This window comes from Triticum urartu, chromosome 2 (assembly GCF_003073215.2).
Source record: "Triticum urartu cultivar G1812 chromosome 2, Tu2.1, whole genome shotgun sequence".
Classification (NCBI taxonomy): Eukaryota; Viridiplantae; Streptophyta; class Magnoliopsida; order Poales; family Poaceae; genus Triticum; species Triticum urartu.
The window spans coordinates 8,812,268-8,830,311 of record NC_053023.1 but is presented as its reverse complement, the minus strand read 5'-3'; the positions used below and the strand labels follow the sequence as shown (position 1 = coordinate 8,830,311).

At 42.4% G+C, this 18,044-nt stretch overlaps 1 long non-coding RNA gene and 1 pseudogene across 1 annotated transcript; both read left to right on the top strand.

Moving 5' to 3' along the window:
* The first annotated feature begins 5,055 nt into the window (after positions 1-5,055).
* On the top strand, positions 5,056-9,132 carry LOC125535042. The gene is made up of 5 exons (XR_007294576.1): positions 5,056-5,539; positions 5,746-6,162; positions 6,347-6,974; positions 8,049-8,144; positions 8,924-9,132. It is a non-coding gene; the product is annotated as an uncharacterized LOC125535042 (long non-coding RNA).
* A 4,450-nt stretch (positions 9,133-13,582) lies between these two features.
* LOC125540615 lies at positions 13,583-15,240 on the top strand (annotated as a pseudogene).
* The last annotated feature ends 2,804 nt before the right edge of the window (positions 15,241-18,044 follow it).

Below are 18,044 nucleotides of genomic sequence, written 5' to 3'. Positions count from 1 at the left end.
CTAAAGTAGGAGAAACAGACACCCGCCAGCCACCTTTATGCAAAACTAGCTGCATGTCTGTTGGTGGAACCGGTCTCATGAATATGGTCATGTAAGGTTTGTCCGGGATGAAGCATCCGGGCCGCTTCATCCAACAGTACCGCCGAATCAAAATAAGAAATTGGTGGTAAGCAGTATGACGATCACCGCCAACAAATCTTTGTGCTCTACTCGTGCATATCATCTATGCATAGACCTGTCTCAGATGCCACTATTGGGGAACGTAGCATGCAATTTCAAAAATTTCCTACGCTCACGCAAGATCTATCTAGGAGATGCATAGCAACGAGAGGGGAGAGTGTGTCTACGTACCCTCGTAGACTGTTAAGCGGAAGCGTTTATCACGCGGTTGATGTAGTCGTACTCTTCGCGATCCGATCACGGTCCAACCGATCTAGTGCCGAACGTACGGCACCTCCGAGTTTAGCACACGTGCGGCTCGATGACATCTCGTCCTTCTTGATCCAGCAAGCAGGAGAGGAGAAGTAGATGGGATCACAACCAACACGATGGCATGGTGGTGGAACACCGACATCGCTTCGCTAAGCGTCGCCGGGACGAGGCGGTGGAACTACGGAGTAACGGGAGAGAGAGGGGTGCCAAGGGCTTGGTGTGTTCTCTTGGGGCACCCCTTCCCCTCTATATATTGGTAAATAGCCCCTCCAAGCCCTAGGGCGCAGCTAAGGGGGAGAGGACTTGGACTCCAAGTCCAATCCTATTCCTACTAGGACTCCTTCCTTTTTTGCCTTCCCTAGCCACATGGGCTTTTGAGGACTTGGTGCGCCTAGCCCAAGGCCAGGGCGCCTCACCGCAGCACATTCTAGCCCTTGGGTCGTGGTGGGACCACTTTTGGACTTCCGGACCCCTCCGGAATCCTCCGGAACCTTCTAGAAGCTTCTCGCCGAAAAAACTGCATCTTTTTCCGGAACCCAGAATATGACTTCCCATATATAAATCTTTACCTCTCGACCATTCCGAGACTCCTCGTGACGTCTGGGATCTCATCCGGGACTCCGAACAACATTTGGTTACAACTCATCAAATATCCCAATACTACTCTAGCGTCAACGAAGGTTAAGCGTGCGACCCTGCGGGTTCGGGAATTATGTAGTCATGACCGAGACACTTCTCCGGTCAATAACCAACAGAGGAACTTGGATGCTCATATTGGCTCTTACATATTCTACGAAGATCTTTATCGGTCGAACCGTTATGACAACATACGTTATCCCATTTGTCTATCGGTATGTTACTTGCCCGAGATTCGATTGTCGGTATCTTCATACCTTCTCGTTACCGGCAAGTCTCTTTACTCGTTACGTAAAAACTAACTCATTACTCACATTGCTTGCAAGGCTTATTATGATGTGCATTACCGAGAGGGCCCAAAGATACCTCTCCGATACTCGGACTGACAAATCCTAATCTTGATCTATGCCAACTGAACAAACACCTTCGGAGATACCTATAGAGCATCTTTATAATCACCCAGTTACGTTGTGACGTTTGATAGCACACAAGGCATTCCTCCGGTATCCGGGAGTTGCATAATCTCATAGTCGAAGGAATATGTATATGTATTTGACATGAAGAAAGCAATAGCAATAAACTGAACGATCATTATGCTAAGCTAACGGATGGGTCTTGTCCATCACATCATTCTCCTAATGATGTTATCCCGTTCATCAAATGACAACACATTTCTATGGTTAGGAAACTTAACCATCTTTGATTAACGATCTAGTCTAGTAGAGGCTTACTAGGGACACGGAGTTTTGTCTATGTATCACACATGTATCAAGTTTCCGGTTAATATAATTCTAGCATGAATAATAAACATTTATCATGATATAAGGAAATATAAAATAACAACTTTATTATTGCCTCTAGGGCATATTTACTTCATTATGTTCCCAATCTATTCGACTAAGCGTGTAAAGGAAGAACCACTGCGATTGCGCTTCCAACTCATATGGCAAAATGCCTCAGTGGAGAAAGTTGAAAACTGACTATTATGGTAAGCTTAAACTGGTCGGCTAGCCGATGACAATGTCAAACAAAGGATCGTTAGAGATCCCATGTGACAAACGAAGGGCTTTTTTATATTCAAATAAGCCAAAGTGACTAGTGGTCTGAACCCCGGCAACCACCGAGCACTTCACACACCGGGGGCTTGTCACCAGCCCTCACAATTAAGCTTCTATGACTAAGTGAAAGCTATAGAACCAATATAGTATAATTGCCTTGTTTCATATGCACGGACCGCCTTCGAGAACCGAGACATCGGCCAAGGGTCAAGACTGCATATGAGACACCCTTCGTATCTTGTAAAAAGGGGCCGAAGCTGACGACTGGCCGCTTTTAGTTTTAAATCGGTCACACGGGAGTAAAAATAAAATATAATACACGCTGACACATCAAAATTTAAAGCTGCATCCATTCTAAACAAAAGCATGTCTTTACATCTTGCAAATTCGACATTCCAAAGTATAATCTAAAAATACAAAGTGTCCTTGGGACACTAGTCCTCGGTTATCCGAGCTCCCTCCATCACCCCGGCCAAGAACTGCTCCGCCGTCCGGTCCTTCCCTTCGGGGGGTCCCGAGGCCACGACCGTCGCATCAAGACGCGGATAGTGTGTCTTCATGCAAGCATACACCCGTTGGACGCCCTCCAAGCATGTGGGCCGCTTCCAGCATCACTTGAGGGCCGGCCTCTTGCAGACGGGACACCAGTCCGAAGAAACTGGTCGGCATATAGCCTCCGTGGGCCAGAGTGGGATGTAGAGATCTTGCGGCGTTGTTTTCGCCATATGGAAGAGCTCCATTAGCTGCTTCATCTGGTGATTCAACAACTCGGGATGCGACGGCGCCTGGAATTGTTGCCAGAATGCTCTCTCCTTGGCATGGCCCTCCGACGCGCCGAAGTAACGGCCGGCGTCTGCGGCGCTCCTCGGGTGATTCACGAAGGCCTCTGCGGATCACCATAGTCGAGTGAGCTCGACGAACCCCTTGCGGCCAAAAACACACTGAAGCAAAAATGTCTTACCAGCAGTGATCTGCCTCACTTGCTGGAGCACTATGCGGTCCACCCAGGCCTAGGTCTAGACCTCGGCGTGTGCCGAGCTCAGCTTCTTGAGCTCCGCGGTCGCCTCCTTCTCCTTCTCCTTCTCCTGAAGGGCGTCACATTCGAGGTACACGCCCTTGAGGGTGTCGTCCACCTGGAGGACCCGGGCCTGGTCCTTGCCCCTAGCTAGCTATCTTCTCTTCGACAAGCTCCTTCTCTGCCCGTGCGGCCACAGCCTTTTGCTGCTCCGCCTCCCGCTATATGTATGTATGTGAAATTTTTGCATGAACACACAATTTAGCAACATCATGCGTACCAACCAAAATATTCAATCTATATGTATGTATGTGAAAACTTGTGTCTAACAATATCAAATTCTAACCTTATCCTAGAAAGGTAATACCAACACACCACTACAAGATTCAACTTTTATAGACTTTGTTAACTGAAAAATTGTAAAACCCACCCCACCAAAAATGATTTTTTGACAACATATGACTTACGTCTCCACCTTTGGCCGCACACCTACACACAGATAGTGGCGTTGTGTGCACAACCAACACTGCTAAGGTGGTCCAGCATAAATAAAGGAGGGGGAGGGGTCTTATCCACCTGGTGGGAGTGGATTAATCTTATCCACTCCCCCCCCACGCCCCCACAAACCGTCCCTCTTGCGTCGGTGCCCACCATTTCACCTCTCTGTCCGTCCTTACACCCGACGTCGCCATCCTCCTTCATGCATGTTTCACGAGCTGAAGAAGGTCCTGGCCATGCTGCCATTGACCCAGCTAATTGCCGGTGTCGCGCAAGTAGCTGAGATGCACGCTGCTGGATTCCCGATGGATGCGTCGCCAGATTTGTCCCCAACCCCTTCTCCGGCTGGTTCACCGCCACCTTTCCCGACACGGATGCCGCCTCCGTCAGCACCCTGGGGCATCAACATGGTGGGTGAGGTGGCTTTCAGAGAGCATCTAGTGGCTGCGCCGCGGCTCGCTGACGCTGACAGCATGGCTCTGTACCGTGCTGACCCGGAATTTGAGGAGGAGCAGCCCGCCATCAACTACTCCTTCGAGTCCCTCCAAGAGGATGAGGAGAAGAGGGAGGAGATACGGAGGCAGGAGATGGAACCTCCTCCGGCTTTACCTCCGCCTCCTGCATGCCATGACGTGGAGGACTTGTGAACGGTGGACACGCTTCTTGAGGTTCGCATGATATTCTCGTCGCTTCCTCCCGATGAGCAAGGGGAGATCCTAGCGTTGCAAACCAACCTCCTGCATCCGACATCGTGGAGGCCTCTGACTCTGGCTACAGACACGAGGGCGTCATCTTCATCTCGGACGACAATGCGTAGAAGGTCCGGCGGTAGCGGTTGCGACGGAGACAGCCCGTCAGCGTGGAATCAGACTCGTTGTTTAGTTTTAATGAGATTTTTTTGTGATTTGATTATTTGAACAGTGTTGTTCAAATCTGTGTAATATATGGATACAAACTAGTTTAACATTAATGTTTAAGTAAGATTTATTTTAATTAATGTGTTAACTCAATTTGTGTAGCTAGGGGTTATTACATAGTAGGGATTTACTGACAATGGGGACGCATGGGGCAAAGCGAGCGTCAACCAAATGACGCATGACTTCTATTACTGTTGTCTATCATGCATCTTGCTGATAATTTGTCGGTTAGTGGCATTGCACATATGGACAAGTTAAAGGACGCTAGACTACCCGCTGTTCTGAGGCCATCACGCGCGCACTGCGTTTTCCACCGCTCGATCGATTCACCACAGTGTTCATTTGGCTGCTGGCGGCTGGTCAACCGTCGGCTTTTTCTCACGTTCACGGCCGCTTCTAGAGAGGATGACTGCAGGGGCTCGTTGGCTGTGGGGTTGTGCAACCGACGTGAGTTTTCTGAAGTTTTTGGTACGTGAAGTGTGCGTCGCGTGCTCGCCAATCGTGGTCTGGGTAAAAGGAACCTAGCCCAATCCCCTTCCATCCCACGCAGCCACTCCTCTCGTCTTCTTCTCTACATTCCGCCGCCGCTGCTCGCAGCTCTGCCTCCCTGCCTGGCACCAGAGAAGAGCTGCTCCGCCTCCTCGCCTCACCTCCTCCTCCTCTCTTCCTCAGGGCGCCAGGAGCACGGCCTCGATCTGGAGAAGGAGAGGCCAGGAGTGTGGCCTCGATCTGGAGAAGGGGAGCAGCCGCCGACCCACTCCGGCGATCCCGGCGGCCATCTAGCACCTTCCCGTGCTCTCCTATCATTGCTCTACCACCTCCACTGCACTAATTCGGCCTGCAGGTCCTCCAACGTCATCCACGGCTAACCCTAGCCGCTCGGACTGCTGGTGTGCGGCGTCGCCATGGACGCCGGCGCGGCGCCCGCACCTCCGACTGTTTCCTCCGACGCTGTACGCTGCCTATGGGGCATCCACCTCCAGGTACGCCCCCTCTCACCGGGCGCACCTCTGCTTCGGGTTGCTGGCGTTTGTAGTTTCCCGTGCGAGTATGTGACGAGCTGCAGAATCTTTCGATCTGATAGTCGCTTGTAGAATAACTTATCTACAGACGCGTGTGAGGGATTAGAAATTTTGCACAGGCTTGAGAATCTCTGACTATCTTGATCTAACTGAGAGTAATTTCATAGGATGGTGGCAAAAGAGGGACTCTTTGGCGACGGAGAGCTCGGGATTCATCACCCCCAACTGAATCCACCATTCCATTGCCATCACAAGTTCGAAATTTCCCATTGCCTTGCAGTTTGTTTGATTCGTTGATGTTGCTGTCCTATAGTCCTGAATGGGTCCCCAGCCCCAGGCAAAGCAATCTCAGTGGAATCATGGAGATCAAAAGATTTTGCTATGTCGATATAATTCTATGAATTATATATTTTCTTCCTGGAGAGTAACCTGTGTAATCTTTGAAAGCAGCCTCTGCATGTTTATGGCCTCTCAGCTTCGTGCTTATGGTGCGGCTGCGTGGAAGCCGGTGACAAGTACGGCCGCTCTCTACTCGCCTCTAATATGTATGGCTTAACTCCCTCAAGAAAAGGAGTCTTTGCAAGGTCAGCCGGTACTCCACTTCACATTCAATTATATGCAGAAATATATGCCATGTTTTTCAATAGTCTGCTCGCCTCTTCTACATAAAAAGGTGTTTTGTTCTAATTTTCTTTCACTGTTTATGTTGATGGACGACAGAGCAAACCCTGTGATTTAAATAATCATTTTTTTCGCGGATACGCAAAGCTTGCGTATCATTCATTGATAGGTAGAAGAGAACAAACAGAGACATACATGGGAAAATAAGAAGGGCACCACACAAGGTGTGGGAAAAACAAAGAGAGATACACACAGCACAAAGCTCTCCTAGCTCGAGCTCCAGCCGACAGGCAAAGAGACGAGATACAAGGCATCTAGACCGCGTCACGACCGACGCCGAGCACCATCATCGCACAACCACAACTCCAGGCCGGACCGAATCAACGTACCTCCCACCTATGCGCCTAGAGGATCGGCAAGTGGGGTGCAGGACAAGGCCGGATTAGGAGGAGAAGCCATGGAGACAGCGCCGTCGAAGCCATACATTGCGCCCCGGATGCCCACGTCAATCATTTTTTTATTGACGCTTGGTGGAGGTGCCATGATTTATGAATTAAGCTATCTGATGATGACAACGCTTATATTTTATAGTTTTACCTTTTTTATTCCCTTTAGAATTAACATGTATCATTTAAAAAAAATGAATTTCTGACGTTTACGATTTGGTGTGTGTACGTGCCTTATTACAGGAATAAATAACGCACACCATAATGATATGCCATTGAGTTGACTTGAGCACTTAGCAAAGAAAGAAAAGAGAGCATTGGAGACAGAGGTATGCAGCATGATGTAACATCCCGGATATAACTTTCCCAATTTGTACTCTAACTCTTGCCGTTTCCGGCGTTAAGTTATATTTATTTCTCGGGTTCGGGTCTTTGCCTCCGTGTGTTGTTCTCATTTTCATGCATCTCATATCATGTCATCATGTGCATTGCATTCGCATACGTGTTCATCTCATGCATTCGTGCATTTTCCCCGTTGTCCGTTTTGTATTCCGGCACTTCGTTCTCCTCCGGTGGTCAATTCTAGCTTTCTTTCGTGTGTGGGGATTAAACATTTCCGGATTGGACCGAGACTTGTCATGCGGCCTTGGTTTACTACCGGTAGACCGCCTGTCAAGTTTCGTATCATTTGGACTTCGTTTGATACTCCAACGGTTAACCGAGGGACCAAAAAGGCCTCGTGTGTGTTGCAGCCCAACACCCCTCCAATTTGGCCCAAAACCCACCTATCTTTGCTCCATCATCTAGATCGTTCGATCACGAACGCGTGGCCGAAAACCATGCTCAATTTGGAGTCTCCTAGCTCCACTTATGCCTATAAATACCCCCTCCATTTCGGATCTCGTCTTCCCCTTTTATTATATATTACATGGGATGTTGTAATGATTGTCTAACTTGCGACATTGCTTTCAATGCGGTTATGTCTCTAAGTCGTGCCTCAACACGTGGGAGCTATAGCCGCATCGAGGGCGTTACACATGAGCACTTGAGCATCCAATCTTTCTTGTCTCTCAATTTATCATCCATTATATGTTGCCTGATACCGAATTAACATGGTTCCAGGGGATACAAAATATCTGTAGTTATCTATTTTCTCAGTCCAAAACAATTGTTTAAAACTATTTTTAGCTTTGGTAAGAAGCAGTGCGAAACATGTCATAATTTTGATGATGGTTTCATATAGGAAATATAAGGTGAGCTCATACAAGAGCCCATGGTGCGTAGGCTTTTCTTATTAGTTTTAGAAATCCTTGGCAGAGGGTTGTATATCTATCCACAAGTCTTACCACTTATTTCTCAGTGGCACAAACTTACATGTAATAACTTGTGGTTATGATTTACAGTCCAACGCTGAGCAGTGCCTTTGTGAAGTCTATAGGGACTATAGGGACGGAAGATGCTATTCATCATGGCATTATGGTGATATTCTGCTAAAAGATGTACTACATCATTTCTTCCCCGTTCCATTATGTTCAAGGTTTCTTTCTTTCCTGAGGGGTGTTTGCCGATGGTTGAGCTTCTTTTTGATTGATGAACGGGTTTGAATATATTGTAAAGGATTGCCAAATGTGATTCTCGGAAGATTGTTGTCTGCCTTAGGGTGAGTTTATCCTGTAGGCTTATACCAAAATGCTTATTTGATTTCACCTGTACCAAGATGCCAAAATGCTTATTTGACTTCACCTGTAACAAGATGCATCTCTCTCCGTCACCTTTCTTGCTGCAGGACTGTGTTGCTTGCATCCTTGTGTCTTTTGTCAAAAACAAAATTGCGGTTTGGATGGGAAAAGATTGATCAAAGCATACATGATAGTACTTAAAAGATTGCTGTTAACCATCCCGTACCTTAGTGGCTCTAAATAGAATGAAAAGAGCTATCTATATGATGCATCACTGCCTATGTAGCTTGCCTTTTATGTGCAATGTAAATAAGCTATCATGGACCAATCTGAAGCCTTTCTTATAACGTATCTAAGTTTCTATTTCCCAATGCTTCAAGAGTTTTATGATTGGTCTCTAAATATTTTTGTGCAAATATTTGAATTGTGCGAATATTTAATTTGAGTTATAATTTGTTGTCTCTCGATGTTGCTAATTTTGTATGAGCTGGAGGTGACCATCATCATGTTCTTTCCATTTTTTCTAGACAATGTTTTCTTTCTAATATTTAGTTTTATTCCAAGATTAATGATGCTTTCACTCTTTTTTCGTCTTGAAGGAAAGCATATGCGTTCGTCTTCAAATGCACTTCCAAGGGACTGCGCCTGATCGTCTACTCATTGTAAGCAAATTGCAAGAGCCCCCTTGTTATATAACTTAGCATTAGTATAGATGCCTACCAAGACTTCTATGTTTATCATCCGTTTGGATCTTATGTAATCCCCTAAGACCATCCTGTGCATTTAAATATCGGTTATTTCCTGCTTAGACTGATGTGTGGTATGCCTTCGAAACAACCATGATGAAAGAAATATATGCTTTCATTTTGTGTTTACATATTTTAATGCATAATCTTCCAATACTTGGCTTGCACTTGGCCTTTGCGCCATTGGCGCAACGGGTCATCTAGTTGATACAACTGATGAGACATATACGAGTGGCGTTGGAAGTAATACCAGCCTAGCACTGGCATCATACTAATGGCGTCGGCATGCGGCGCCACTAACAACGTTCTCCGAACACTGCTAGTAGGCATTTTTGAACTAGTGTGGCCTTATTCCCAAATGTTCTCGACAAAAACACTGGGCCCGGATTAATTCCTAGCTCAAGTTTTTCAAAATTATTGGCACTTGCAAGGTGAGAGGACAGAAGTTACCAATGTCGTGATTAGGATATTGAAGGGAGGAGATTATGCAGAGGAGATTAACAGGATGCTCATTGTTATTAATCCTAAGGTACAAACAATACTTTTTTCGCAGTCCTGCCCTATTAGCTTGCTTAGTGTGATTTATAAAGTCGATTCAAAAGTACTCGCAAACCTACTTAAGCAGGTTCTCCCCGAAATTATCTATGAACAACATTGACCTTTGTGCCGGATAAACTTATTGTTGACAGTGTCATGCGACCTATGAGTGTTTGAATTATACGAGAAGAAAGAGGCAAAAATAATTATCATTATGCGGTGAAACTAGACATGTAGAAGGCATTTGAGACAAAAAAAACTAGCATATTGCAGAGCTCTGCAACCCAGGTGCGCTAGGGATATATCTCGCTTACAGTGTGATGTATCGGATGTGGCTATGTGCCCCCCGCAGCAATACCTAGGGTCAGCCCAGTGACCCCACCTGCTGACGTGACATTGAAGTCACCCATGCATTTCCATTTTTTCCCCGTACATTTTTGTTTTCCTTTTTAGCATTTTTATTTTATTGTTTATATTTCGAAATGTTTATATTTTGTACCATAAAAATGTTTTGAACCATTAGAACTATGTACGTGACATTTTCAAGAAAAAATCCGGGGATTCAAAAATGTTTGTGACATTTAAAAAATATTTATACAATGTAAAACATGTTTCCATAGGTTAGAAAAATGTTTATTTCCATTAAAAATGCACAAATTGAATTTGTAAAAAATGTTACTGTGTATTCAAAAAATGTTTACAAACATGCATTTGTAAACAATGTACATCATGCATTTGAAATATTTCCAAAGTGTATCATAAAATTGTTTCATGTGTGCTCTAAATACGTACATTGTATACTGAGGAAAAAGAGGACATGTGTGGAAACAAAGTGAACAAATTAAAAATGAGAAAGAAACAAAAATAAAAGCAAAAGGATCATACAAAACAAAGAAAACCAAGAAATAAAAATAGAAAACCAAAGTATAAAAAAGAAAGAAAAACCATAGCAAAATAAAGAAAATGTTCTCGACAAAACCACAGCAAAATAAACAAAAATAAAAGCAAAAGGATCATACAAAACAACTAGTGTGGCCCTATTCCCAAATGTTCTCGACAAAAGCACCAGGCTCGGATTAATTCCTAGCGCAAGTTTTTCAAAATTATTGGCACTTGCAAGGTGAGAAGACAGACATTACTAATGTTGTGATTAGGATATTGAAGGGAGGAGATTATGTGTAGGAGATTAACAGGATGCTCATTGTTATTAATCCTAAGGTACAAACAATACTTTTTTCGCAGTCCTGCCCTATTAGCTTGCTTAGTGTGATTTATAAAGTCGATTCAAAAGTACTCGCAAACCTACTTAAGCAGGTTCTTCCCGAAATTATCTATGAACAACATCGACCTTTGTGCCGGATAAACTTATTGTTGACAGTGTCATTGCGACCTATGAGTGTTTGAATTATATGAGAAGAAAGAGGCAAAAAGAATTATCATTATGCGGTGAAACTAGACATGCAGAAGGCATTTGTGACACAAAAAAACTAGCATATTGCAGAGCTCTGCAACCCAGGTGCGCTAGGGATATATCTCGCTTACAGTGTGATGTATCGGATGTGGCTATGTGCCCCCCGCAGCAATACCTATCACAGGGTCAGCCCAGTGACCCCACCTGCTGACGTGACATTGAAGTCATCCATGCATTTCCATTTTTTTTCCCGTACATTTTTTTCCTTTTTAAAATTTTTGTTTTATTGTTTATATTTCGAAATGTTTATATTTTGTACCATAAAAAAGGTTTTGAACCATTAGAACTATGTACGTGACATTTTGAAGAAAAAAATCGGGGATTCAAAAATGTTTGTGACATTTATAAAATATTTCTACAATGTAAAACATGTTTCCATAGGTTAGAAAAATGTTATTTCCATTAAAATGCACAAATTGAATTTGTAAAAAATGTTATTGTGTATTCAAAAAAATGTTTACAAACATGCATTTGTAAAAAATGTACATCATGCATTTGAAATATTTCCAAAGTGTATCATAAAATTGTTTCATGTGTGCTCTAAATATGTACATTGTATACTGAGGAAAAAGAGGACATGTGTGGAAACAAAGTGAACCAATAAAAAATGAGAAAGAAACAAAATAAAAGCAAAAGGATCGTACAAAACAAAGAAAACCAAGAAATAAAAAAAGAAAACCGAAGTATAATGAAGAAAGAAAAACCATAGCAAAATAAAGGAAATGAAGGAACTCTGAAGAAAACAGATAGACAAACGAATAAATAAATAATAAATACGAAACCCTACAAGAACCTACAGCGCGCAACGAAGGGAACCTCGCTACTGGTCAGCCGCTAGACATCGCACGTAGGCAATTCCTATTAGGAATCGGTATGGACAACTTATAGCCATAGCGTGATGTATCACCGTCTTGCCTCAGCATTTCGTGTGTGATCACATTAGTAGGTCAACTCATTAGAAAGTTTTCATGACAGTTTTATAGATCAGCATGGATTGGTTCTAGCACACTTCGTGCACTATATTTTTCTTATTCTGTTTTTTAATAGTTTCCTTCTGTTTTTTATTTTCTATATGTTTCCATTGTTAGTTTTCATTGCTATTTTCCATTTTATTTTATTTTTTATTAATTTTTTCTTTTTCTAGTTCTTTTATTATTTTTAAATATGCTAACTTTTTGTATACACCGTGCACACATTTCAAATACATGGCGGACATTTTCTGAAATACATGTTTGAACATTATTTTGATTACATGTTAAACATTTCTCAGATACACATTAAAGATTTTCTGAATACACGTTGAACATTTTTTGAACACATGTTAAAAAATTCAGTTACACATTGAACATTTAAAAAAATACATGATTGCTTCCTCAAAAAGTCGTTGATTGTTTTTTGAATAGACACTATTTTTTATACATGTAGGAATTTTTCAGAAACCTGATGAACAATTTTTAGTACATATTAAACATATTCAAATGCATGTTGAACATTTTCTAGATATATTTTGAATATTTTTTAATACATGTAAAACATTGTTTTAATGGTGTGAACATTTTTACTTGCGCCAATAATTGTTTACACTGCGAAAGTTTAATTAAATGCAATGAAATTTTCTTAGAATGAAATTAACATTTTATACAAAATACATGATCTTTTAACATTTTTTAGTGTGCGGTGAAATTTTGAATTTTTAAGTACATTAATTTCTGAAAAATATGTATATTTGAAAGTTTTCAAAATATAAGCGGAAAGAAAAATGTAAAAGAAATTACGTAATGTACCGTAGACATGCAGACGGGGTGACAATTTCAGAAAACAATGAAATTTACTCTCTTTTTTCTGCGGTACGAAATATTACAGTTAACATGAACAAAAAACAAACCCTGCATTTCGTACGAGCTAGGATGGTCCGAGATTTATACTAGCCCAACATCAAAATTTGTGGAATTCATTCCCCGACCCTCCAGACTTCGGCTGCCACATCGCCAAAGCCCGCCAATGTAGTGTAGTGTCAGTTATTTTTGAGAGAGAAGTGCATTGTCAGTTTGGCAGCAGAAAACCTGCCGGGGTGATGGCTGGTGTTTTCCCATGAAAATTGCAGTATCAAGGTAGATGTATGGCTGGATGCATTCCTTCCAAATCAGTAAATTGTCAGCTTTTGAGGAGTATCGCATTGCCCCTTCCCTCACGTTTGTGGAAATAGACCTGAGTTGCACGTTTCTGGAAACAACGTCCACAGACTTCCCCTCCAGACACGGTGCTTCCATATCCTAGAAACAGTTGAACGACACAAGTTGTCGTCTCGTCTCCCTTTGTTAGCTGGTGCCGATCGCTGTCACCGACGATAGTGGATTAGTGGTTGCAACTACCAACTGAATCTTTACGACTAGTTTGCAGTGGCTGTCATTATCTAGTTTGCAGTGGCTGTCATTACGTAGTGTCGGTAGAATATATTATACTCAAGTAACGAGCTGTTGTTACTACTTTCCCAAGACAAGAGTCTCTGCAAGACTTGGCAGAAGCCGCACAGGTAAATTATTTCTCCAGGCGGCCTGACCAGCAGCTTTACCTAATCAATCCTGGCCATGGAGGTTGTCATATCTGCAGTTGCAGGTGAACTTGCAAGACGTTTCATCTCCTTCCTGCTGAACAAGTACCACCCGAAGCCTTCACGCTCGGAAGCAGAAGAGCTGATAGAGAGGTTGCAGCACCTCCTGATGAGAGTAAGCATGGTCGTTGAGGAGGCGGATGCGCGGTACATAACCAACTCCGGGATGTTGTTGCAGCTCAAGATCCTCTCAGAGGCCATGTACAGAGGATACCGCGTCTTGGACACCTCGAGGTACCGAACCCTCCAAGACAGTGCATGCTTCGATGAGGTTAGCATCAAAGACTCATCTAGTAGCAGCATGTATTTAGCAATTCCCCTCAAGCGTTCTCGAACAACAACCGAGAAGGATGACAAGGCCATGTGCCTCGAGTCACTAGGTGCCTTGGAAAGCTTAGAAATCGCTATTGCTCACATGAAAGAATTTGTTCTGCTTCTGGGTGGATGCGAGCGCATGTCTCATAGGCCATACGACATCTATCTTTACACCGACACTTTTATGTTCGGCCGACATGCTGAAAAGCAAAAACTCTTGAGCTTCTTGTTGCAGCACAGACCTGCTGGTGATGCACCAGCCATTCTTACGATCATAGGCGGTGCCAAAGTTGGGAAAAAACTTTGGTTGCTCATGTGTGTGGCGACGAAAGGGTTCGCTCGTGCTTCTCTTCTGTTTTGCACTTGAGTGGTGATAGTTTTTTGAGGCATGGAAGGACCATGTCTGGGATGAAGATGCTTGTAGTTATTGAGTTTGCTTCTGATGTAAGTGATGATGACTGGAAAAACTTCCACTCATTTCTCTTAACAATGGGCAGAGGAAGCCATATCATCATCATAAGTAGAATTCAAAGATTAGCCCGATTTGGATCCGTGAAACCGATTTTTCTTAGTGTTCTCTCTTATGACGAGTGGAGGTACCTATTCAAGACACTAGCATTTGGGAGCGTAGACCCCGCAGAACATCCACGTCTACTCAAAATAGCAGATGAAGTTGCCAGGCAGTCACACACAAGGTTCACTTGTCGCAACAAATGCTTACGCAGATTTGTTGAGAAGAAATCCCAATGCCCAGTTTTGGCATTGCCTATTGGACAAGGGGATAAGGATGATTAAAAGAAACATCGCCATGTATGGTGTGCATCCAAGCATTCTTATAGAAGAAGGGCACCCGGTGGACATAACGGACTTTGCTATGCATCCACTTAGCATGATACCTTATACGACTAATGTTTTAATCAAGAAGGAATCACCAAGTGTGACATTTGGGGAGTTGCTCGCGGATCCTAGTGTTAGACCGAAAGAAGACTTCATTCTTATTTCCTGGGAATCAAGGATACCCCCTCATAATTTATTTTCTAATTTTGTTATAAGTCGTGCTCAGGACACAGATGAAGCGAGTGCCTTGCCAGGGAGGAAGCGACGAGGTGTGCCAATTTAATTGTGCTTCAGCAACTTGAATAATGTAGCACTTTGATGTATTTTCAAAACATATGTGTTTATGTGTCCACGGACATACAAATTTAAGGAGTGATAATGCATTCAATTAAATGTATTGGAGATCAGAACTTTATATACCCCCCCCCCCCCCCCCCCCCCCCCCTGTTGCGGGGCACTGTCTAGATAACAAATACCATCATCTCGCAAAATTGCATTAATCCTTGAATGAAATAAGAAAAAGAATATTTGTTTAAGTATTATCTATTAAGGACTCCGAAACTTCTGAACATTCCGAACATACTAAAAAAATATGAAGCTTGCCAAAACAGGAGTAACACATTATTCTCTTTGCTCCTTTCACTCTACCGGCCAACAGTGACCATGTGCATCGGGTGGCATGATTCCACTCGTCATTTATCCTTTCCTTCTTGTATATTTTTTGAGAAACACCTGTAACTTTATTGATAGACATAACAATTACAGGTACATTGATTCATATTTAGTTAGCTATTTAAGCCTCAAATCTTAAGTGACAGGGCAGTCTCTAGAAATTCGGGGGGCCATTGGGAAAAGCAAATGGTAATAAAATTTGTAATCTTTTTTACTCAAGCATTATTCTATATAACTTCTAAAATTTATCAAATATTAATGCAAAAGACTAAAGTATAACTAAGTCAATAAATTGATGTTCGACCGAAAAGTGTCTTTCTTCTTGTGTTCCTTAAAATGAAATCTTCAACTATATCTTATATTTACTAATTGGAGGCGCCATTGAAGCCTCCACGTTAATTCTAGAAAAGGCCTAATAATAGCTTTCGGATCATAATTATGCAGCTGAGATAATATGACAGAAAAAGAGTCCTATTTCTATACGGAAGTGGTAGAAAAGGAGTCCTATTCCTCTACTTATGTGACAGAAAAAGAGTCTTAGCTATTTCCATATGTACGTCCGAGACACCCTTCCAACAGCACCACGTGATCTGAACATCCTATAAGCTGTTTGGCCTCTACCTTCCAACAGCCTTACGTGATTATTCTAAAAAAATCTGCATGTGATATAAAAAAACACAACCATATGTAATATCCACAAGTTGTGTTTGGTGTAACTAGGAACCAAAATAAAATACAAAGATGTCACTTAGAACACACAAAAAAGATATTTCATTTAGAATGTTAAATATAGTTTATATTTAATTAGGTCACACAAAATTAGGATAATGCATATTTTAGTCAAACAGTCCCCAAAAATATTGTAGGTCAATCTAATAACAATAAATACATGAAAAGTCTAATAAAAAACTAACTAAAGTGTCAAAAGTAAACCAAGGCAAACAATATATTTTCTAATCTACCATAATATACCGTAATCAATATACAGGGCCACTTTGGAACACATTTTTTTAACTGGCAAACTGAATTACAATTACATGGCCAGTCGAACAATACAAGAATATCAAACACATGCATTGCTTTGAAATTAGTGTTTAAATTTTGCGTAGGAAAAAAGACATGAATTACCTCGAAAATATGTGCTACCTGCTAAAAGAGAAAACAGATAAAGAGAGAAGTTATATTCACACTCTTATAGAAAACATTGCATGACATTCGATTTCATCTCCCGATTCCTCCAAAACTTGGAGGAGAAAAATTATATCCTATGATGTTCGTGAAATACCGTTTCCGATTGCAATCCCCCATTTCTCATTCAAAAGTCCCTTACAGCCTACAGGGCCTTGAGTTTTGGTATTCCTAACAACCTTCTTTTTACAAGTAGTGTTTTTACAAGACAAAGTCATCCGATTATTTTAGATGCTAGACCGTGCTGTAGTACGGGCTGATGACTAGTGTTCATAATTAATATTCTCGAAGACATCATTTTCATGTGCTATTGTTGCCAATCCATTGGATCTTTCTTCTGTCATAGTAGAATGCAAGTATGATTTCAACAACTTGAGTTTAGAAAAGCTTATTTCCGCAAATGCAACTGTCACTCATAGGAATGGTTAACAAAATTATGTGTGCAATTATAGCATTGTTAGGATAGAAGGGGCACTCCTTCATAAACTCAAGAATATCAAGTGGGCTCATATAATCCTTAAGTGATCCCTAGATGATGAGAAATAACTTGCAACACAATTGAGGTCCAACAATCTCTATGTTCTCCACTCTTAAGTGCGTCCTCATGATTAGCGGCCATGAAAAATTAATGCATTTGAACCAAACAAAAATAGAATCAATGCATTGGAACTCCATGTATTATAGACTTGACAAGATAGTACAATAGAAATAGAATGATCCTTGATTTTAAACGATCAACCACTGAAAATCTTGGGTGCATGACATTATATTCCCCAAACAATCCTAATTTGTTCCAACTTTTTACTAAACTCGGATAGCAGCGGTAGGGCTTTATATATTATATCAGTAAAAAAATTAAAGAGGGAGGAGTTTTAGCCTGTAGGGCACCAATTACTTGAACGATGGTCTTCAGTTCGGGACAATGCAGCCATGTCAGCCGACGCAATGGCGTGAGCCGGTGCTTACAACTTTTTGTGCAGTTCCGGTGTGCTACCGGTTGCCTACAGATTGTCGATCTATAGACGAGACAGATCATCAATTTCAATCGAATCAAGAGATAGGCAGGAAATCCCATACGCTTGTGCTACCGTTTCGTCTTTCAGCCGGTCAATTTGGGAAGAAGACTGCTTGTGATCGGCTCTAAATGAACAGGCCCGAGAGGACCTAAAGAAGAACTTCAGGCGACTAGTTAACATAGGCAGATCCTACCCGAAATCTATTTGGCGCCCGTAGCACCGTTTAAAGGAGTTTCAGCAAACGGGTGCCCACCCCCTCCGACACAGCTAGCTAACAGGGTCCGTCGACATAGCTTTTTCTTTCTTGACCACATACAGGTGAAATAG